The following is a 23,782-nucleotide window of genomic DNA, read 5'->3' on the forward strand; positions in this document are numbered from 1 at the left end:
CATTGTTGGACACCAAAGACTTCTTTTTGTCAGAATTGTGCAATTGAGCCTTTGGATCAGGTGAGCTAAATTCCATATCCATGTTTAGCTATGGACCTTACTGTTTAACCATGCAGGAGTGTTATATCTCCTTGAAATAATTACACCATATACAAATGTAATTTTAAGGCAAATCACTTCAATATATAATATTGGTACAATTTAGAAGATCTGAAATCCACCGGCAACTTTCAAAAGCAATCAAGTCTCACTTACAGAGGAATCAGTATGTTTTTAAATCTACTTTTAAAGCTTAAATTCAATTGTCACAGCAGATTTGGTGTAACTTCCAAGAAATATTTTCCGCACTGGCTGGCTCTCTCAGTTCAGCATTCAAGCACTCAAAATGGTTGCATGATTCATTTTTTCTGATGAACACTAGGAATTTTCTTTTGTCCTGGTTTTCTTCTTCAGCCCACCATCATGTATGCATCTATATTGAAATTAAATTAAAATGATCATTTAATCATGCAAGTTTAAAAAAAACAACACTTCCAATCATGAAATAATTACATATGTACCTTTGGATTTTTTAGGGTCTCTCCGGTGCTGAAATTGGGACCCATTCCCAATGCTGAAAAGTGCATATTTTTCCCAAAATTATACCTAAAAATTCCCAATATAAAAAATGTATTAAGTTGTAAATTATTAAAATAATGACAAAAGGTGTTTATGTTCTCTATGTGCGATGTACCAGCCATTCGAGGACTTTCGAGAAGTTATTCGGAATACTATGGATATTTACATGCATACTTTTTTTAAAGCTGGATCGATGTTTAAAAATTAAAGTCGGGATCGTTATTTAATAAATAAACGTGCATCATGTCAGTCTCTCCAGTTTGCCTAAGACGGTTTATTTCACTCTTGAAATTCCTTCCAATACCTCTAAATTAATATTGTATATATGTTAATTGATCCTTTGTTCATTTGTTACCTTTTCATTGTTGATTTATTTGTTGTTTGTACTTTTATGCCTCACGTGAGGCCATAAAGTGAAATAAAATGTTCAAATGGTAATTTTCAGGCTGGGTTGAATTGCTTTTATTCTTATAAATTGGTCAAACAATATCGATTAACCACTCATCTGGAACAAACCCACTATCAAATTTTATTTTAAAGAACTTCTTAAATAAGGCTTAAAAAGATGACAATGTATAAATATGTTCATTTAGAATGTTATCATACCCTGCGGCTTTGTCATTTTTAATTATAAGCTTCTGAACTTCAACTGCTGCTATTATATCACTAAAGCTGGTTTAAGCCAGCTTCATACTATTAAAAATAAGAAAAATGATTAAGTATTTCACTTTTGCTTGTTTTTTACTATTTATTTGTATGAAGATATTTTTCCCAATTTCAACCAAATATCGCTATTTTTCCCAATCTTGATGGCCCCGGCCCCTGGAATCAAAGGGTGAAAAAATCCCTGGGGCCATGATCTGAACAATTCATAATCTACAATTCCTTTAGGTAGCATTTATATAAGTTTCAGCTTTTCTGCCACAGTGGTTCTTGAGAAGGAGATATCTAAAGATTTTTCCTATAAGTAAGTAAGTTTTGTGGCCAAATTGTGCCAGTCCCCTCCCCCCCCCCCCGGTGGCAAGATTTAAATAATTTTGAATCTACACTACCTCAGGAAGCTTCCATATAAGTGTCAACTTTTCTGTTTCATTGCTTCTTGAAAGAAGATGTTTCAATGACCCCATCCTATTTGCATTTTCTTGATGATCTCCCCTTGGAAGGGAACTTGGCCCTTCATTTTAACAATTTAGAATCCCCTCTACCCAGGAATGTTTTGTATCAACTTTGCTTAACTTTGGCCAAGTGGTTCTCGAGAAGAAGTTGAAAATGTCATCTAGTGTGATTACATTTTTTATTACTTTGATGGGGAAAAATCATAAAGCTGTAAGTTGAGTTTTTTTTATTTTTTTTAAATTCTAATTGCTAATAGATCCAGTTTTACATAATGCCAATGTTAGCTTCAGTAATTTATGCATAATTAATCCCATATTCCAAAAAATAAAAATGCCTTTTCCCTGCATTTCCAGTGTCTCATGTTAGAGTGGGAGGGAGTTTAAAAATTTGCAAGATTTCAAACAGCTACATATCTCTGTTATTTATGTTTCTATGACACCCTTGATGACAGAAAAAATTTGAAGAATTTATAAATATTGTAAATGTTCAATCATAATTCCATATAACATAATTGTATTCTCTGCTGTTGGAAAATCTTTTCATTAAGGATCTCTATACACCAGTGCAAAATGTTTTTTGGATATTGAGAAAATTATATTGAATAAAGGTGTAAATATTGAGCTTCTCTGTCTAATTTTCAATATATACGGTACGTGGCATTTACCCCCAGGAAAAATGTTCAGAGACGACAAAGTATCAATGAACAGAAATCACTTTTGTTTACTTCCGTAGAGAAAAAAACATTCAAATAAAGTGTTCAATTAATTTATCTTCACCTTTTTAAAATGTTAAGAATACTAAATTGATTACAAATTGAGTATAATATACTGTACATTTCAATTTATTGGAATTGAGATCTAAGGGCAGATCACTCCAACTGCAGAAAAATACCATAGAATCAGAACTCTTTAAGGTGCAGTGTAGATGGGGTTCTTAATTTTTTTTTAAATCCCTGATTGGAAGTAAATCTCTTCATTTTGAATTTCAGTGGTTGCATTAATTGAAGTTATACCGGCTGTTTGCACTTTTATAAAACAATCATTAGAACTAAGAAATAAAAGGTCCACATCGGTGTAACATATAAGGAGTAAATTACTTAAATTGTGTCTACTGTATAAATACATTCATTGTTCTTTGTTTTTTTTTTTTAATTATGGATTGTATATGTAGTTCGTATTTGTTTAATATATTAACACATAACATGGTATGCCCTGATGACAACAATGGCCAATGGTGTAGTATTAATTATGTGTCCTGTTTATTATGGAAAATAGCTAAATAGTGAAAATTATCAGTATGACTGTCAGTTGCAAACATCTTTTTTTTTTAATCCCATTTTATAAATAATTTTATTTTACTTTTTTATCTGGACTACATGTATTATTGGTGAAGTTCTCTGTCTTTTAAACTGAACCTTTAATTTTTTTTATACTGGCAAAATTACTGATAACATACAGACTTAATTTTAAATTTATTGATCCTCCCAAAATTGCCGGTCTTGGACCAACAGACTGTCATTAAGGTAAATAAATATTACATGTAAAACACTGATTCATGATGATGACTGTAGTATGAAACAATGCAGGAAAACATATACAGATCATGCTGATACACAAACACGTCATTATGAACTCAGATCATTAGAACTTCAGGTAGTGTTTGTTTTTTTTTCCTGACATGTAGCTTAATTTTCACTATTAAATGAATATTATATAATTGCATTCATACCATAAACTTCTCCCTGCTGTGTTCTGAGAATCCATGAACATTGATAATTTCTGATCCGAAATCAATGAATCTACCTGAAATGTATGATAACATCAGTTTTAAAACATGAATTCCATGATAAATAAACATGATAAATAGGAAAATATTCTTAATTACTGTAACTTAGTAGAAGTCGCATCATTTTCATGAATCATCACAGCTATATACACATATTCTCTCAAAATTGCCCCAGTGCAATAATGAGTGCATGTCAATAAAATGACCAGTATCAATCTTGAAATTCTCATACTTTGAATTAAGGCATGTCACTGTCTAAATGCACAGCATGTCTTTGACATTAATATCAACTTATATAGCTGCACTATATCCCCAGTTTGCCAGGGCTAGAAGACCACCTTGAAGCAGGGACCTAATAATTATGGCTATTTTCATTCTTATGTCGATACGATATATCCTGGTGAACTTGAGATAAAAGATACCACAGAGTCTGACACATCTGTTTCATATTTGGATATTTTACTTGAAAAAGACGTTAATGGTAATCTTACAACCAAGCTTTATGATAAACGTGATGACTTTAACTTTTCAATCGTCAACTTCCCTTACTTATGCAGCAATATACCTTCATCACCTGCATACGGGGTATATATCTCTCAGTTGATTCGATACGCAAGAGCATGCTCTACGTATGTACAATTTCTAAAACGAGGTAAATTATTGACAAATAAGTTGATGAAACAAGAATATCAGCTGTCTCGTTTAAAGTCATCATTTCGTAAGTTCTATGGTCGATACAATGACCTTGTCAGCAAATACAATTTGTCATTGATTCAAATGCTGACTGACGTTTTTCATACTAATTGTTAGGCCATTATTTACACACTGAATTGTCGACGGATTTTTCCGTTATTTCCCGATCATGACAAGGAGCACACGGTGGGTGTGACCGGTCGGCAGGGGATGCTCATTCCTCCATGGCACCTGATCCCACCTCTGATGTTTGGAGGTCCGTGTTTGCTCTGCTCCTATTTTGTATTGTATAATGGACTTTTGAGCTTGAATACTGTTCGTTATTTCCATATATTTCATTTCAAGTGTTCAAAATTGGTCAAAATATACATTTTCCAGCAAATGTACAGCTATGTGTATAGTCTGAATTTTGTCGGAAAACTCGTCAACCCCCCTTCCCTTTCCAATTGCTTGCGATTTATACACAAAGCTGTATGTAATGGACTCTTAAGGCGACGGAGAAGTGTAGATATTGAATATAATTAAGTGTAAACCGAGGCACTCCAGGAATCCAAGATGACGAGTGTCGAACCTTTCGTCTTTTTACATACAGAAATATTATATAAAATTTTAAAAGTCCTAAATTCAGCGACTTCTTTACTTTAATAAATGTATTCAGACACACCTATGAAAACACATAATACAAAAAATACACAATCCTTCAACCAAGCGCCTGTGGTTTAATACACCGCGACATCCATCACTGTGGACTTTTTAAAAGCTTATTAAAGACTGTTTTAAGAAACAAGAGAAAGAAGTGCTGGTGAAATATTTTGCCTTACATTTCGTGAACCATTTAAGAGAAATTTAAAAATTTAAGAGAAACTATATGGCATTGTCTTATTATATTTTTATAGATACTTTACTGATGCGAAGTATTGTGGCTAAGCATTTTAATTTGAAGTTAAGCAAATTAGGACTGGAACTTGAACTTTCTATAAACTTGTGTGTGTGTGAGGGTGTGTGTGTGTGTGTTTGTAAATCCTGTGAATTGGACACGTGCTTTAGACGGCACACGTTTAAATGAACACGGAAAAATCCAAATGAAGACGAAATGGTGGTGTTCAGTTGGATTTTATCATAAATCAACTGGAAAATGTCCTAGGATGCATCCCATTTCAAAAAAATGAAGTGTTAATTTGACCGGATGCATGAGATCTGTGTAATGAGTGTGTATAAGATGACCACGGATCCATCATTTTTTCTTCTCGGCGAGACTTACACACATTGCGAGTGCGCATGCTCGTTACATCAAATGACGTCGTAAATGACATCATAATACAGTACCCGTTTCACACTTAGTCATGTACACGAGGACGAAGTAAACTTTGTAAAAGGTAAGTGAAAAATCTGTAAATAAATAAATGAAAAATTTCATGTATTAAATATGGCCTATGAATTAATGAGTAAAGATATGTGTCCATTATGACATTACGGCATTATTGTCTACTCAATATTTTTCCTACGGTATGTATACATGTATATGCTGTATAGTTACAATGTGCATCGTTGCATGATTGCAGTATAAATGGTTAAAACCAATATACTAAAAGTTATTATTATTAATGTTAGTAAAAACATAAAGAAATTTTTTCTATATCTACATGTATGTCTCTGGGAAGGTAAACACGTTCCGTATTGGCATTTGTTGTACTCGCGGAGAGAAACTATTTCTCAAAATCTGCATCTAATATTTCAATTTTATTGAATCAACGTTGATCTTTTGCAATGTGTAGCAAAATATATTGTCAAAAATTTTAAATGTTTTCTTGCGTTTCGCATCTTGTTTATGTGTCATGTCAAGTTCGAAGGTTTCGTATTAAAAACGAAAGTAGAGTCGGTCACGCCTTGACTGTTACGGGCCGGGGAAACGTTCAGTCTGCCTGGGTTATATATAGGTACGTGGGCTGCTAAAATCATTGTTAATATTGTGTACACATTAAGCTGTCAACTAAAAAAACACATGTACTTCTGAGGCGTGAATATTAGAAATAATTTCTGCACATTTAAATTATGAAAGGGGAGGGGGGGGCAGCTGTTTACTTCTCCCAGGGACATAATGATATAATTGTTAAGCATGTATAGGTCACTGCTTCAAAGTGATCTTCTAGCCCTGACAAACTGAAGATATAGTGCAGCTTATAATATAAGTTGATATTTATGTCAAAGACATGCTGTGCATTTGGACAGTGACATGCCCTAATTTTAATGTACAAAGATTTCAAAGTATGAGAATTTAAAGATTGATACTTGTCATTTTATTGACACGCACTCATTATTTCATTGGGACAATTTTGAGAGAATATGTAAATATAGCTGTGACAGGGGCCTATATACTAGTATATTGGTCCCTGACTGTGATGATTCATGAAAATGATGCGACTTCTACTAAGTTACAGTCATTAAAGAATATTTTCCTATTTATTTATCATCCTGGAATTCATGTTTTAAAACTGATGTTATTATTATAATACATTTCAGGTAGATTCATTGATTTCGGATCAGAAAATTATCAATGTTCATGGATTCCCAGAACACAGCAGGGAGAAGTTTATGGTATGAATGCAATTATATAATATTCATTTAATAGTGAAAATTAATTTAAGCTACATGTCAGGAAAAAAACAAACACTACCTGAAGTTCTAATGATTGAGTTCATGTTCATGATAATGTGTTTGTGTATCAGCATGATCTGTATACGTTTTCCTGCATTGTTTCATACTACAGTCATGAATCAGTGTTTTACATGTAATATTTATTTACCTTAATGACAGTCTGTTGGCCCAAGACCGGCAAATATTTGGGAGGATCAATAAATTTAAAATTAAGTCTGTATGTTATCAGTTAATTGTGCCAGTATAAAAAAAAATAAAGTTTCAGTTTAAAAGACAAAGATCGAACTTCACCAGTGATACATGTAGTCCAGATAAAGAGTAAAATAAAATGATTTAAATGGGATATTAAAAAAACGATGTTTGCAACTGAAAGTCATGCCAATAATTTTCATTATTTAGCTATTTTCCATAATAAACAGGACAGATAATTAATACTACACCATTGGCCATTGTTGTCATTGGGGTATACCATGTAATGTATTAATATATTAAACAAATACGAACTACTATAAATTCTCTTTTATTGTGTGCACACTTTCATTTTCAGCAAAAAAAAAAAAAAAAAAAAAAAAAAAACAAAAACAAAAACAAAAAAAAAAAAAAAAACAAAAACAAAAAAAACAAAAAAACAAAAAACAAAAACAAAAACAAAACAAAGAAGGAGGGATACACACTTATACATGTATTTATTGGGGTATAATGCAACCACTGAAATTCAAAATGAAGAGATTTGCTTCCATTCAGGGATTTAAAAAAAAAAATAAATGAAAATTAAGATTTTCCAAATGCAGAGAATACAAGTATGTTATATGGAATTATGATTGAACATTTACAAATATTTATAAATCCTTCAAAAGTTTTCTGTCATCAAGGGTGTACATCATAGAGACATAAATAACAGAGATTTGCAGCTGTTTGAATCTTGCAGTTTTTTTAACTCACTCCCACTCTAACATGAGGCACTGGAAAATGCAGGGAAAAGTCATTTTTGTTTTTGTTTTTTTTTTTTTGAATATGGGATTAATTATGCGTAAATTAGTGAAGCAAACATTGGCATTATGTAAAACTGGATCTATTAGCAATTACCGGTAGAATAAAAAAAATCAAAAATTTCAACAGGTTTTATGATTTTTCCCCTCAAAGTAATAAAAAATGTAATCACACTAGATGACTCTGCTCACTTATTTACATTATCAATAGAAAGGCCAGAGAAGCTACATTTTATATATATACATGCATATATATATTTATACAATACATGTATATGCTTTTAAAGCAGAAACATTCCTTTATTTCGACAGTTGTTCATTGTTAACCATAATTGTTAACATTATCTATTCAACGAAATTAAATCCCACGTGAAATTTTACATTTCAGTATAATGAGTAGGGTTACATTCTGACAACGAAATTTAATGCCCACAAAACCTTCTCAGATAACAAATAACAAAATTTTATCCCCACGAAAATTTGTGCTTCTACAGTATATAATCAACACCTTAATGCGAGTAAGACTTACAGCAGATGCATTTAGTATTTTTAAGTGCAGTGACTGGAAAAGCACAATAATTACTCAGACCAAAGTCAACTTAAATCATTATTTAGTGTTAAGGAACAAGTTGTTTGTAAGTGTATTAAAAATACTAAACAAGACAATAAAAGACAAGACAATAACAACCAAAAATATAAGGGGCCTCATAATCTTTTAGAGGGAATCATTATTAAGTACATGTCTCTGTAAGAATCAGGCAAAAGGTGAATCACGAGGGTTCTCAGAATTCGATGATTTTCCACACATAGATTTCTCTTGTGCTATGAATCATGTATGCAAAGTGAAAAAAGTTTTGGGTCATGGTTACTATGGAAAGATGACAAAAAGAAATTTCCCTAGCAACCAGTCAATTTTCCATGTGAATGGACAAATAAATCACTAATCTTTAGGGCTTGAAATTGATTGTGAATATTTAAGTATTTCTTCTTATTCATTCTTATCGTAAAGATAAACATTTGAAGTGTTTTCACAATGCATTTCATTGAATTTTTTTTTTTTTTTTTTTTTTGAGATATATCTTTACTAGACATGGGTAGATAGGCATGTTTTGTGTTTTTTGCTGATTCAGCATTTTTGTTGATTTTGTTACTTTTCAAGGCCTTATAACTCAAACTTCTGGCGTAATACAGGAGTTACAAATATTTCGCATAAAAGCAGAGGAATGTCTCTTTTGGACTTTTAATTCAAAAAGGTGTGTTTTTTGAAAATTCCTATCCGTTGCCTAGCAACAAAAATGGATGATTTGATGAATAAAACTGGAAAATCGCACAATGTTAAAATCATTAATCTAATAAATTGTTATCTGAGAGTACAAAAACACAGTTTGAAATCAGAATATATAAATGAGACATCTTTGCAAACCAAGAAATATTGTAAAGATACTTATCCCCATGGCAACAGCAAATTCTCCATAGCAACAAAGCAAATAAAGTCACTTTTGGCACATATTTATGAACAATTGTAGAATATTAATCCACAGTTTGGTAGCATATTGCGATTAATCAAATTTGTTTTTGTAGTAGATGTCTTAGCAATGTACACTTTTATAATTTTAACCCATTTTTATACTTTTAACCCATGGCAACAACATTTGAGCACATAAGAATCAAAATATGTTATGGAGAGTTAAGAGCAATTTTCTGTAACCACTTGAACATTTTTTGGCACGCATGGTCACCGATTATCATGAAACCTTGCTCATTACAATAATAACGGTTATAATAGTTTGACAACAGAAATTTAAATTAATCAAAGTTTGGTTGCAATGTACCTTGGTTGTCATGGTAACAGACAGGATGATTTAAACAATATTTAGATTTTCGGCTACTTTGAATCTTTATTGACCCTTCACAAGCACTTAGAAAACCAAATTGGCCGTTTACATATATGAAAAAAAAAACCCAATAAACCTTGTTGCCATTTATTATGTAAAGAAAGTTTTTGGAATATATCTCTATATAGGTGGTAACCATGGCTACACTCAGCATACACTTTAAATGGAGAAAAACGCTCAGTATTTTCTTATTATAGGAGTTACATGACTTAACTTAGTCGCCAGTGATAAAAAATAAAAATACTTGACCTTATTAAAAAAGGTTTTAGCAATATTATTTTTGCAATGAAAATATCAGTTGCCAAGATGACACAGCATAGTACCACAATTTGTGCCTAAGTTATAACACAACAAAGAAACATTGGGGTATAAAGGAATCACCTGTCTGTCTATTTATGTGTCTCTTTGTCCTCGATCATGTCCGGGTCATAACTCTATAATGCTTTGTAATGTACAAACATTACAAGTTCATTCTTTATAGAAAAATTGTTAATAATCTGAAGGTGTATTTTGATTTTTTTCCCAAGGTCATTTCAGCTAGTTCAAGGTCATTAGCAGCTAAAAGTATAAAATTCCTGTCTGGTCTATAACTGTCTTTTTCTGTATTGCTGGTTGAAATTGGTTTAGCGGTTCTAGAGAAGAAGTTGAACATGTTCAGAAGTTAACGCACTACGGATAACGCACGATGACAAACAAAAACGGATAGCAATAGGTCACCTGTTGACTCAGGTGATCTAAAAAGTTGTTTAGCCATGTAATTAACCATAAATTTAGGGGGTATAAGAAAAAAATCAAACATTGTTCCCTTTTTATCATGTCAATCAGTTTCCTTCACAAAAAAATTATGCTTCCTGTCAGTTTGTCTCTATATATAATCAACACCCATCTATTTTCACATAGTGTTCTAAGAATTTATAAAGCGTAAGCAATATACTATGCCGAAATAGTGCACGGCTTCTTTTTCTAAAGAAAATCCGACATCACCCACGCCATGGATCCAACTCACGATCACGAAATTTTCAGTCCGACGTGCTACCGACATGACGCCATTATCAAACACTGTATTTTTATGTAAAATAAACCTAGTTTCAAATATTTGACGCTTAAAAGGAAACAAAACATTTAAAAAAAAAATAGTTTCTTATAGTTTTTTATTCCTTTATTCAATAAAAAATCTTTGAAACTTTCTGTACATTTTACCTAACTGCATGAAACACTCAAAATTATGACGTAATTGTTTCACATCATGACGTCATAATAGGGGTGTATTAGCATGTTAGTAAGAGATGATGAAACGTTGGAAATCGAAAAAAAATTGTTGCTTCTATACAACAGCATAATAATAACAATAGTGTTGTGCAGCATATATCAAACCCTGACTACTATTTAGGCATAGTACATGCAAAGCCCAACACTATCACTTGAATCCACACTTTTCAAAACTTATGTCCCTTGGCCGCCATCTTTGGAGAAAAACCCATAGAACCCTCACAGTAGGCTTTGTAGTTTTCTGGTTTGTAACTTTGTCATTTGACTAGAAAAAAAATGCTTTTATATTGATTGCTACAGGATACGGCTACGCATACATTGAAAGAAAAGAATTTAAACACAATGGATGCATCGGAGCACGCCCAAATGTTTGGAAGGAAAAGGTCGTTCTTTCATTGTTGACCCCACAAAAGGACACAACTTTTGCAGTGTGCATTGGATTATTCACCAAAGTGATGTTGAACACTGAACAGCCTATTAATGTCCCCAATTTAACATTCAAAATTTATAAATGTTGATACAAATTAATGAGGAGAATATCAGTGGTCCTGATATGATATCTACACTTTTATCCGAAAGTGACATTGAACATTGCCGGAATAACCTTGGATCAAGGCAACAACATACCTAAAGGCCATTTGTAATATTTTTGTTAACAATGAACGTTCAATAATTTTCAATTAAAGAGCTGTGTACTAGAAATGACCTTGACCTTGCCAAAATGGCCTTGAATAAATATGAAGACACACCCCTGCGTCATTAGCAATATTTGTGTCAGGTATGGGCTTCTGATGTTTAATACTTTCAAGATGTAGACAGGACACAATGTATACATTTTTTTTTTTAAATTGACCATGAACTTGATCAAATGAAAGAAAAAGTGAGCAAGCTCAAATACCCCACGCTCCCCCAAAACTCGACAATACAACACGTAATGAATGGCACAGTGCATTTTAAATACACAGTATATAATTCAAGAAGAGGCATTACTTGCAAAAAAACATCACATCAAAACTTCTTGCATATAAGGACATTCAAATCTTTGTTTGTTACAAATTTAATTGGGCTGAAGTTTCTAGATAAATAATGGAATCAAAATTTCTTGGTAATATACAAATCTATACATTATGTCTAAAATACCTATAAAGTTTCAGGAAATTCAGTGCAGGAGTTATGCTGACAAACTGTTATCTAAATTCCTCAGTGATTTCGATTTGTTAATGAGTGTAAGTCCATGTCCAACATATGACAATTTACACACTTAAATAATTGATGGAAACAAAATTATGATGTAGTCATATGAATTTGTTTATATACTGTACTTATGAAATTATTTAAGGCAAAGCACCAATTTGGGGGGGGGGGGGGGGGGTTGAGAACTATCCAAGATTTTGTGTGTGTGTGAGAGGGTGTGTGTATTAAATTATTAATATTTTCATCTCAAAATCAATAGGGGTCTTTTAAGGTCATAAAATATTTCACATAAAATTTCATTATAAAAGCTGATACCAGTGGAGTTCCTTATTACCTAGCTGGAAAGTTTCGTCAATAATAGGCAAACCTGTTAAGGCAAAAATAATGGAATCGGAATTTCCAGGTGATATGCACATCTGCACACTGTGTACTAAATATCTGCAAAGTTTTATCAAATTCGGTGCAGTGGTTTAAGAGGAGTTGCGCTGACAAACTGTTCATCTCTACATTCAAGATATGGCCAAAAATCTAAGTTGAAAAGTGCAGAAATTCCCAGAAAAAATAAAGGAATCGGAATTTCCTGGTAATATGCACATCTACACATTGTGTCCTAGATATCTACAAAGTTTGACGAAATTCTGTGAAGCGGTTTCTGGGGAGTTGCGCTGACCAAAAAAAAAAAAAAAACAGGACTGACGGACTGACTGACTGACTGATACACTGATTGACTGACGGACGGGTCAAAAACATTATACCTCACGCAACTTGTTGCGTGGGGTATAATAACTTTACGTGAAAATCATGACATACTTTAAGGTCATAATCAATTTTTCTATGAAGTATGAACATCCAATACATTTCCATTAGAAAATTAGACCAGGCACAAATTTAACACTTTTTTCTGCTAGTGATCTTCACTTGCTGGAATTATCATGGGTCAAGACCATGGCACTCTCTTTGTTCACATGCAATCTATGTCAAAAATAACTTCTAAATGGTTATCCATTACAAAGTTATGTGGCCTGGACACACATTTTAATCTTTTTCTCGTAGTGACCTTGATCTTGCTGGAATGACCTTGGGTTAAGGTTTGAACATACCAATGGGGCATAAATCTTTTTGTCAAGCATGAGCTTACAATATTTCTCCATAACGAAATGTGGTCAGGACACGAATTATACATTTTTCTATAAAGGACCTTGAACTTTAACATCTGACATTGAATGAAGAACATGATACAACTATATGTCTTAAACAATTTCTAAATGAAGTATCAATATCCGATGTTCCTCCATAAGAAAGTTATAGACCAGAGACGAATTTTACACTATTTACTGCCAACGACCTTGAACTAGCTGAAATGACCTTGTGTTAAACGTTAAAGTCAAAATTCAACCTAAGATTATAAACAATTGTTTTATCAAGAACGAACTTTTAATCTTTCTCCATTAAAAAGTTATGACCCCATGATGATTGCACAGACAAAGAATACAGAGACAGACAGACAGACAAAGTGATTCCTTTATACCCCAATCTTTGTTTGCTGGGTTATAACTATGGCGCAAATGATGTGTTATCATGGCAGCCGATTTTTAATTATTAGAATTATATTGGTAAAGCATCTTTTCATAAGGTAAACTATTTTTATTGTTTCTCTATCATTGGCGATTAAGTTAAGTCATGTAACTCCCATAATAGGAAAATACTGATCGTTTTTTGCATGTAAAGTGTATGCTGAGTGTAGCTATGGTTACCACCTATATAGAGATATATTCCAAAAACTTTCTTTACATAATAAATGGCAACAAGGTTTATTGGGGTTTTTTTTATATAAGTTAATGGCCAATTTTGTTTTCTAAGTGCTTGTGAAGGGCCAATAAAGATTCAAAGTAGCCGAAAATCTAAATATTGTTGAAATCATCTTGTCTGTTACCATGACAACCAAGGTACATAGCAACCAAACTTTGATTAATTTAAAATCCTGTTGTCAAACTATTACAATTGTTACTATTATAATGAGTAAAGTTTCATGATAACCGGTGACCATGCGTGCCAAAAAATGTTCAAGTGGTTACAGAAAATTGCTCTTAACTCTCCATAATATGTGCTTAAATGTTGTTGCCATGGGTTAAAAGTATAAAAATGGGTTAAAATTATAAAAGTGTACATTGCTAAGACATCTACTACAAAAACAAATTTGATTAATCGCAATATGCTACCAAACTGTGGATTAATATTCTACAATTGTTCATAAATATGTGCCAAAAGTGACTTTATTTGCTTTGTTGCTATGGAGAATTTGCTGTTGCCATGGGGATAAGTATCTTTACAATATTTCTTGGTTTGCAAAGATGTCTCATTTATATATTCTGATTTCAAACTGTGTTTTTGTACTCTCAGATAACAATTTATTAGATTAATGATTTTAACATTGTGCGATTTTCCAGTTTTATTTATCAAAACATCCATTTTTGTTGCTAGGCAACGGATAGGAATTTTCAAAAAACACACCTTTTTGAATTAAAAGTCCAAAAGAGACATTCCTCTGCTTTTATGCGAAATATTTGTAACTCCTGTATTACGCCAGAAGTTTGAGTTATAAGGCCTTGAAAAGTAACAAAATCAACAAAAATGCTGAATCAGCAAAAAACACAAAACATGCCTATCTACCCATGTCTAGTACAGATATATCTCAAAAAAAATTTCAATGAAATGCATTGTGAAAACACTTCAAATGTTTATCTTTACGATAAGAATGAATAATAAGAACTTCTTAAATATTCTCAATCAATTTTATGCCCTAAAGATTAGTGATTTTTTTGTCCATTCACATGGAAAATTGACTGGTTGCTAGGGAAATTTCTTTTTGTCATGTTTCCATAGTAACCATGACCCAAAACTTTTTTTCACTTTGCATACATGGTTCATAGCACAAGAGAAATCTATGTGTGGAAAATCATCAAATTCTGAGAACCCTCATGATTCATTTTCAAACATACTTTGCCTGATTCTTACAGAGACTTGCACTTAATTAATGTTTGATATCGATTGACTGGCAGACCCTGTAAACCTGAGTGATCAATTATGTTAAGAGAAGTTTGTTAATAAAGAGTATCTGTTACCACTTTAACCAGATTATTAAAATTTCATTTAAAAGGTAAACATGTTGTTGATAGTGAACAAGTCTGTGTGCCAAGAATATTATATGTAATTTCAAATGAACAAGAAATATTATCATCTGTGTAGTACTTAGATTGCATAAATTAAGCTCTCTGTATATATTTTTGATGGAATTAGAAGAAATCTGAAAGATTGTAACCCCCTCCCAATTTTTTACCCTCCATGATTATTTTAATTTCAGTTTTCACGTACAAATCAATTACACTCTATGTCAATTTTAAATTATATTCCACTTGAATATACTGTACACCAAAGAGTTCTGATTTTATGGTATTTTATGGAGATAGAGACTAATTCGCCCTGAGGTCTAAATCAAATTTAATAAATCTATTGAAATCCTAGCAATCTGTTACTGAATTTTAGTTAATGCAAGCATTCTGAACAATTGAATAAGAAAATCATATTATATAGAGGTATACATAATGAGCTAATCAGATCTACTTTACTTTCTTGAATTTCAACATGTTCAGCATAGGGTACATGTACATGGCATATTTACACCCTAAGAAAAATATTCAAAGACATTAAAGTATTGATGAACAGAAATCTCTACACATTGTTTATTTAAGTGAGAAAACACATGCAAATAAAGTATTCAATTTATTTATCTTGGACTAAAAACATTTTTGATTTAGTGTATAGAGGGTCCTTAACAGTCCTTTAATTGTCTTTATTCTAATCGGGATCGGTATTCAACTTAACATTCACTTTCATTTTAATCATGCGAATGTGATTTTGACAGCTGAAAACAATATGTATTAACTGGTTGTGAAACTTTGTTGAGGTGTACAGTATGAGATATGTACATTTAATGTCGTCTTCACAAGGAAGGTTTAATTCGAATTGAACGTAAGTTAATACAAATTAAATTTGAACCACATTCACATGGAGAATTTAATGCAAATAAGTTAATTCAAATTAGTTTACTGTGCATCAAATTTCTTTGCATTAACTCCGTGTGACTTAAATTTTGATGCATGCGTAATATAGCACGATTACATGTAAGCCACATGCCATATGTTTGTGGTCAGGTACATTATTTACATGATTAAATACAATGAAACAAATGAAAGCCACCAGTCCTCCTCAATGTTTGGAAATATAGGATTTTTTTTAATATGATGAACTGAAGTTGAAAATACACTGTTTTATAAATAACTATATTTTGTATTTCCTGTCCTATACATACTAATGGTACATTACTAGATATATTATATATAATGATATACTGATGATGCTTTATCAAAGGATAGTAATTATTCATTTTTATTCCTACATTAACTTATTCAGGTGTGACCGGTTAACAGAGGATGCTTACTCCTCCTAGACACCTGATCCCACCTCTGGAATTTCCAGGGGGTCCTTGTTCTGTCCTATACATACTAACGGTACATTACTAGATATATTATATATAATGATATACTGATGATGCTTTATCAAAGGATAGTAATTATTCATTTTTATTCCTACATTAACTTATTCAGGTGTGACCGGTTAACAGAGGATGCTTACTCCTCCTAGACACCTGATCCCACCTCTGGAATTTCCAGGGGGTCCTTGTTTTTTGCCAGGCACTTCACAGATTTGTATTGTTTATAGATTTTCTTAGATTGATCACTATTCATTATATTTAATTTTTTTCATTCACATGTATATCTCTTTGAACTCAAAATTGAAGACACCACAGAGGCTTATACATCTGTTTCATATTTGAATATTTTACTAAAGACATTAATGGCAAGGTAACAATTAAACTTTATGATAAACACGTAACTTTAATTTTTCTATTATTAACTTCTCTTACTTATGTAGCATTATCACCTGCATATCGAGTTTATGTCTCCCATTTGATTCAAAGGGCAAGAGCATGTGTACCAAGTACAAACAATAACTAAAATGAGGCAAGCTATTGGCAAATAAGTTGATGATACAGGTATAGCCAACATTTTGCAAATTCTGTGTTTTTTAGAATGACTTTGTTAACAAATACAGTCTACAGATAAGTCAAGTTTTTGCTGATGTTTTTCATACAGAAATTGTTAGGCTGTTATTTTCATACTGAAGTGTCTACAGATTTATCCATTCACCCTATTATGGCAAGGAGCTCACAGCAGGTGTAACTAGTTGACAGGGGATGCTTAACTCATCCCACCTCTTTTGAGCTTGAATACTGTTTGTAATCTTGATATTTCATTAAAGGTCATCAACATTCTAATAGATGGGAATCACTTTATCTTTTCAGTTATGAACATTTCTTAGCAACAAACCCTGTAAGAAGAAGGACGTCTGTTCTACAGCTTGTGGTGGATTATAGAACACATGATATCAACCAAGTTTAAAGGAAGCATGTATAGCCACATTAGAAAGATTTAAGGATTGTGAGAAACCAAATATGACAAATCAGAAAAAATTCCATGGGAGTGTGAAAAAAAAGAATAGTAGAGTGTAATCCTCAGGACTTTCTTCAGACTTCCATAAAGTCAGGAAATACTGTTGAACTGACAAAATTAACAAAAATCATGATTGTCAAAAATTCAAGGAAGATGTGCAACTTAAGACTAAGACGGATTTTAGGAGTTTTGATGACAAAGAATCAACCTTTGGAAATATGGCTTTAAACTTGGATCTCTTTATTGGTAATTGAATTAAACATTTATCTTGATTGTTAATAACCTAACAATTATGATTACTACCATTTAATTTTAACTAATTTTTACATGTAGTTTCTCTCATTGATTTTTTTAAATACATATATTTTCAATTTTCATGAAAGCTAAAGGACAAGGTGCATGTATGACTTTACACCCCCTCCCTCTTTTTGAGTTTTTAGCTCACCTGAGATGAAAGCTCAAATGAGCTTTTCTGATCACATGTCTGTCCGTCCATCTGTAAACTTTTCACATTTTCAACTTCTTCTCAAGAACCACTTGGCCAAAGTTAAGCAAAGTACAAAACATTCTTGGGTAGAGGGGATTCTAAATTGTTAAAATGAAGGGCCAATTTCCCTTCCAAGGGAAGATCATCAGGAAAATGCAAATAGGGTGGGGTCATTGAAACATCTTTTTTCAAGAAGCAATGAGACAGAAAAGCTGAAACTTATATGGAAGCTTCCTGAGGTAGTGTAGATTCTAAATTATTTAAATCTTGCCACCGGGGTGGGTGGGGGTGGGGGGGTGGGGTGGGGGCACGATGGGGCCACAATACTTACTTACTTATAGGAAAAATCTTTAGATATCTCCTTCTCAAGAACCACTGTGGCAGAAAAGCTGAAACTTATATAAATGCTGCTTAAGGAATTGTAGATTATGAATTGTTCAGATCATGGCCCCTGGGGGTAAGGTGAGGCCTCAATAGGGAATGGATGTTTTACATTGAAATATATAGGAAAAAAATCTTTAAAAATCTTCTTCTCAAGACTACTGGACTAGTAAAGATAAAATTTAGTTGAAAGCTTCCTGAAGTAGTGTAGATTGTAAATTGTTCAAAACATGTCCCCTGGGGGTAGGGTGGGGCACAATAGGGGATCAAACTTTTACATTGAAATATATAGGAAAAAATTTTAAATATCTTCTTCTCAAGAAATATTGGACTAGAAAAGATGAAAATTAGGTGCAAGCTTTCTGGGGCACAATATAGGGATTATATTGGGTAAATCTTTAAAACGCTTAATTCTTCTCAAGAACAACAAAGCCATGATGAATCATATTAATGTGGAAGCATCCTCTGGTAGCGTAGATTCATTTTTTTTTTAACAAATAATGGCCACTATATCTATGATGGGGCCACAAAATACAATCAAAATTTTACATAGAAATACATGTATATTGGGGGAAAACCTGTTGCAGAACAGCAGGGCCAAAGTGACTCAGGTGAGTGTTGTGGCCCATAGACCTCTTGTTTTGTTGTCAGCCCCTAGCTTTGCTTTGAATCTAATCTCATAAATGCTTTCTCATTCAAAAATTACAAAGTCTAGAGTAAAGATTCATTGAGTTAAAAGTAGGGATGAGTATCGAAATGCAAAAAAAATTAATCATGACAATATTTTGACTTGTGTTTTATGATATATATTGATGCATATCACTTTTTTTTTTACTTCTGTTCTATGTGTTCTACTGTAGAATATAAAAAATCATAAAAGTTTTCACTGTAAAATTGTTAGGAATAATTGCATTCTTCAATTATTATGAAATAAGGTTTGTTTATAAATATACCCTAATGTAGATTTTCCGTAAGATCCGTGGAATTCCATAACAAATTCCGTGGAATTCCATGGAAAAAGTGTTCCATGGAATTCCAAGGAATTCTCGAGAGTATTGGGACGGAACTTTTTCCGAATGGTATGGAATTTCAAATCTAGCCTGGAAAAGAGCGGAACAATGCCAGAATAGAAATTTGCGGAAATAGCTGGAAATCCATGGAATTCCAGGATATTTGGAAATCTATGGAATTCCAAGGAAATCCAAGGAATTCCAGGAAAATACAAAAAACTGGAATAATCAAAATAATTTAAGGGCCAAATAATTACAACAAAAATGATAACATCACAATTTTTCATCAATCAAATCTATATTTTCAAAATAAAAAAATTATTTTTGCTGTACAATGTGTTTGGGGACAAATATTACATACACACTTCTATGTATAATGTAAGCACAAATTTTAAAAAGTATTATCACTGAAAGTATTTTACATCAAAGGTTATTTAAACAATGTTAAAAATCCACAGAAAAATATCATTACTGGATGATCACCTTGGTTTAATTAATGAAAATTATTATAATATACATGCATGTACATGTAGTAAATTACAGTCTGCATGAGAAACAAATGACTTTTGGTTAAAGAAAATCCTTTGTACCTAATCTCAAACATATGACATTTTTTTGATAATAAAACAAAATAGATTTTAAAAAAACCCATTAATTATGACCTTTTGCTTCATTAAATGACCTTGGGAAAGGTCACTAAAGCCTTAACAGGGTATATTTGCAACATTTGTATACAGTTACAATGATCTTCCAGTGGTCCATATACATTTACCATACAAAGTTAATGACTAGAGTGACAAACATAGGTATTAAGTACACAAATATCTACTACACAACTATATTTGGAAGATCCCATGAAATCAACACATGCTATTTTTTCCCCCAACATGCCCCAAGATCCTACTTCTGAAGTGTTGGCTAGAATCACTTCCTCACTGGTTCTGTTAGAGGGTGGTCAAATAATTGGTGTCACGAATGGATTCACTTTTGGTACGACGGCTTCAAAAGCTCAGCAAGTTTGATGTTGATCATTCCCACACTTCAAACTTTTCTTGCTCAATTTCTGAAAGAAAAGATTACCATAAAGATGTATGATATCTACAAATTGTTGATATCCAATGGAAGGCCTTCTCACAAGGAAACACCTAATGAAGTATGAAAGCCAAACCTGAATCCCCTTCACTCAAGGATGTTTTGTGACAAGTTTGGTTGATCCTATGGTTCTGAGAAGTCAAAAATGTAACACCAGACACTGATCAGAAAACTCACTTGAGCCTTGAGCTCAGGTGAGCTAAAAAGAAAAGGTTAGAACTAAAGTGTATAAATAAAGAGACATGTTTGTATCTAAGTTAATTAACCTTGAATATGAGAGAGAACATTGTAAATTACATAAACTATGTACCCTTAAAAACATTCAGCAAATAAAGTTAAGGTATGAAAAAAAGTACATGCACATTAGTAAATACATGTTTAATTTATATACCATATAAAACATTCAGTTTTGCCTTGTCAATGGGTCGTCTTTTGTCTCTTAAGCTTCTGATTAAAAGCACCCTGAACAGGAGTTTGGACTGCCTTTGATATATTTATCCTCCATATTTGCAAAATCTGTTAACTGACCCTTGAAAAGAGGAGAAGACAAATTTATATGCATATGTAGTTGCTTTAAATGCATATTGGCATATTTACAATGTAACAAAAATATAGACAAAGCAAACAACATTAAGTGAATATATAGAATACAATTGTTCTACTGGCTTCAAACATGCAAATACATGTACATATTTTTTTTTTTTTTTTTGAAAAATTAAGGAAATATTAAATAAACTGTTATAAATACATGTAACTTCCATGCATCAACAATTCAGTATTGAAATAAAAAAAAAATATTTAAAAGAGTGATGTCTAATGTTTATAATAACTGGCTAACATTGATAAACACATAATTTCAATTCTTTTGATTTTATTGATTAGGAAAATGATTAAAAAATCTGACCTTTGTGTAAATTTCCATACAGCTCTGAGCTCTTGTCCTTTTTGTGAGCATTCCTGTAAATAATGCATGCATAATTTTATGTCATAGAGTATAGTCATTTTTAATATTTCAGGGATAGACATTTAACTTTCAAACTTTGACTTGTCCAAATGCAAAACTTGGTTGCCCACAATTAGGAAAGAATTTAAGAAGAAAATTATTAATTACTGTAAACATTATGATAAGAAAAAAAAGAGGCTGCCGACATTGAGCATGGAAGAGAATTCCATAATATCACTGCGGGGGGGGGGGGGGGGGAGCTTTATTTAAATTATCTGTGCACTAAAGGTGTGAAAGTAAGGAATGCCTTTGTTGGTGGTAGTCTGTGAAACTAAATAGAGGCTTGGGTCTACCGCAACTAAGCTGTGCACAACTTGATATCATATAGAGCATTATTAGTCTACCACGTTTCTTCTGCCTTGTAAACATGGTAAAAATAGCCAATTTAGATGTTGCATCGTGTTGGAGACACTAATAGTGTTTTGATGTGTGTGTACGATGTAACATGGACTGTGATGGCGAATTGGCAACGTGCCACTCGCATATATAGCGAGGACTAAGGCATGTACGAACGGGAGGAAATTCGGGTTGAAATCCACACATTGTTCAAACATATTTTGATAAGCGATGTTTAGAGTTGTACTGACTTGTACAATAATTATTACAGAAATGAAACTGCGCTCGCCCTAATGGTTTCACCGTCGGGTATTCTATGTGTGTGGTGCCCAGACTGAGGAACAGTAGCAGAAGCAATTATCCATTCAACTTCAAGGACACATAAAATACTGTACATTGTACCTACCGGGTCTTAAAATGTCTGCATCTTTTGTCAAAATACAAATTCCATTCCAAGCTAATGATGACAGCAGTTCCCTTCTTCGTGACACTCTCTTTCCTTCTGTCCAACAATACAACATGCCAGCCGAATTGTTGAATTTTGGCGGGCTGTTGTTTAAATTAATTGTTCATCGAGCCCGACATCGATCCCGACGTAATTGTACTATGAGCCGACAGTTTAAGAAAAAAATTCTAAGTTATTTTCCACAGCTTTCCAGAGCAGAAAATGTCTAAATTTCTCATTTTATCAGCTTTTCCATAGATTTCCACAACTTTCCAAGCCTCAAAATGTCTAAGTCCAAATTTGTTATTCAAATTCCAAAAACTTCCAAAAACACTTTTAGACTCTTGTATGGAAATGTTTGGAATTCCATGGAATTCCAAAACTTTTCCAAACCCTTTGGAAAATCTACATTAGGGATAATTTATAGAATAATTAATACAAAATTCTATATCTCAAAACAAAAAAAAACCAAAACAAAAAAAAAAAAAAAAAAAAAAAAAAAAACCGAAAAAAAGAAATTACATTTTGTAAAGTACAGTGTACTTTACGATGACTTGAATTCTTTTCTAATTTTTAAATTGACAAATAAAAAAAAGAGTTAAGATAATTTATTGCTTTTAACTGGAAACCAACTTCAGTTGAAAGGTATCTCCATATACTGGTATAACAATACACCCCTAATTAAAAGACTATGTGCGACAAATAAAGGACATATACATTTAATGAATTTATAATTGCAATAAAATCATTAGATATTTTTAGATAAAATCTGTTGAAAGCAGACATGTCAGTTAATTTTGTAAATTTAACCGATAAGAGGGATATGCTGAAGACATTAAGTGTATATGTAGACAACATATTTAAACAAGAGTACATGTTTCAAGGAACACATGTGTCACCTGCTTTGTAGTTTCATATCAGGTGTAAACAAATCTATGAGTGCATGGTCAGCTTTTTACTTAATTACTATATATAAAGTATGATAAACTGATAGTTCATGCATTTGCCTGTAAAAAAAAAAAAAGACATACATGGATTATTAAGTATACGACTGCAATAGAATCTGACAATCAAAGAAAATATGGTTCCTTAACCCTCAAAGATATGTCAAATACACATTTAAATTTGAATTTATTAGAAATAACTATTTATCATTTTATTAATTGTTTCCAACAATCCTCCAAAAGATTTCAGTCTGTCTTTACTGCAACCATTGTCAGTCTTCACGATCCATTGTTGAATAC

General features: G+C 32.3%; 2 long non-coding RNA genes across 2 annotated transcripts; one reads left to right on the forward strand and one right to left on the reverse strand.

Annotated features, from left to right (window-relative positions):
* The first annotated feature begins 6,116 nt into the window (after positions 1-6,116).
* On the forward strand, positions 6,117-17,790 carry LOC133197957 (uncharacterized). Its single transcript, XR_009722465.1, has 3 exons — positions 6,117-6,149; positions 6,733-6,807; positions 17,637-17,790. It is a non-coding gene; the product is annotated as an uncharacterized LOC133197957 (long non-coding RNA).
* Positions 17,791-21,237: 3,447 nt separating this feature from the next.
* LOC133197959 (uncharacterized) lies at positions 21,238-22,591 on the reverse strand. Its single transcript, XR_009722466.1, has 3 exons — positions 22,500-22,591; positions 21,659-21,711; positions 21,238-21,283 (listed from the first exon to the last, which is right to left on the reverse strand). It is a non-coding gene; the product is annotated as an uncharacterized LOC133197959 (long non-coding RNA).
* Between the last annotated feature and the right edge of the window lie 1,191 nt (positions 22,592-23,782).

This window comes from Saccostrea echinata, unplaced genomic scaffold (assembly GCF_033153115.1).
Source record: "Saccostrea echinata isolate AGI-Se365-2 ecotype Australia unplaced genomic scaffold, CSIRO_AGI_Sech_v1 ptg000032l, whole genome shotgun sequence".
Classification (NCBI taxonomy): Eukaryota; Metazoa; Mollusca; class Bivalvia; order Ostreida; family Ostreidae; genus Saccostrea; species Saccostrea echinata.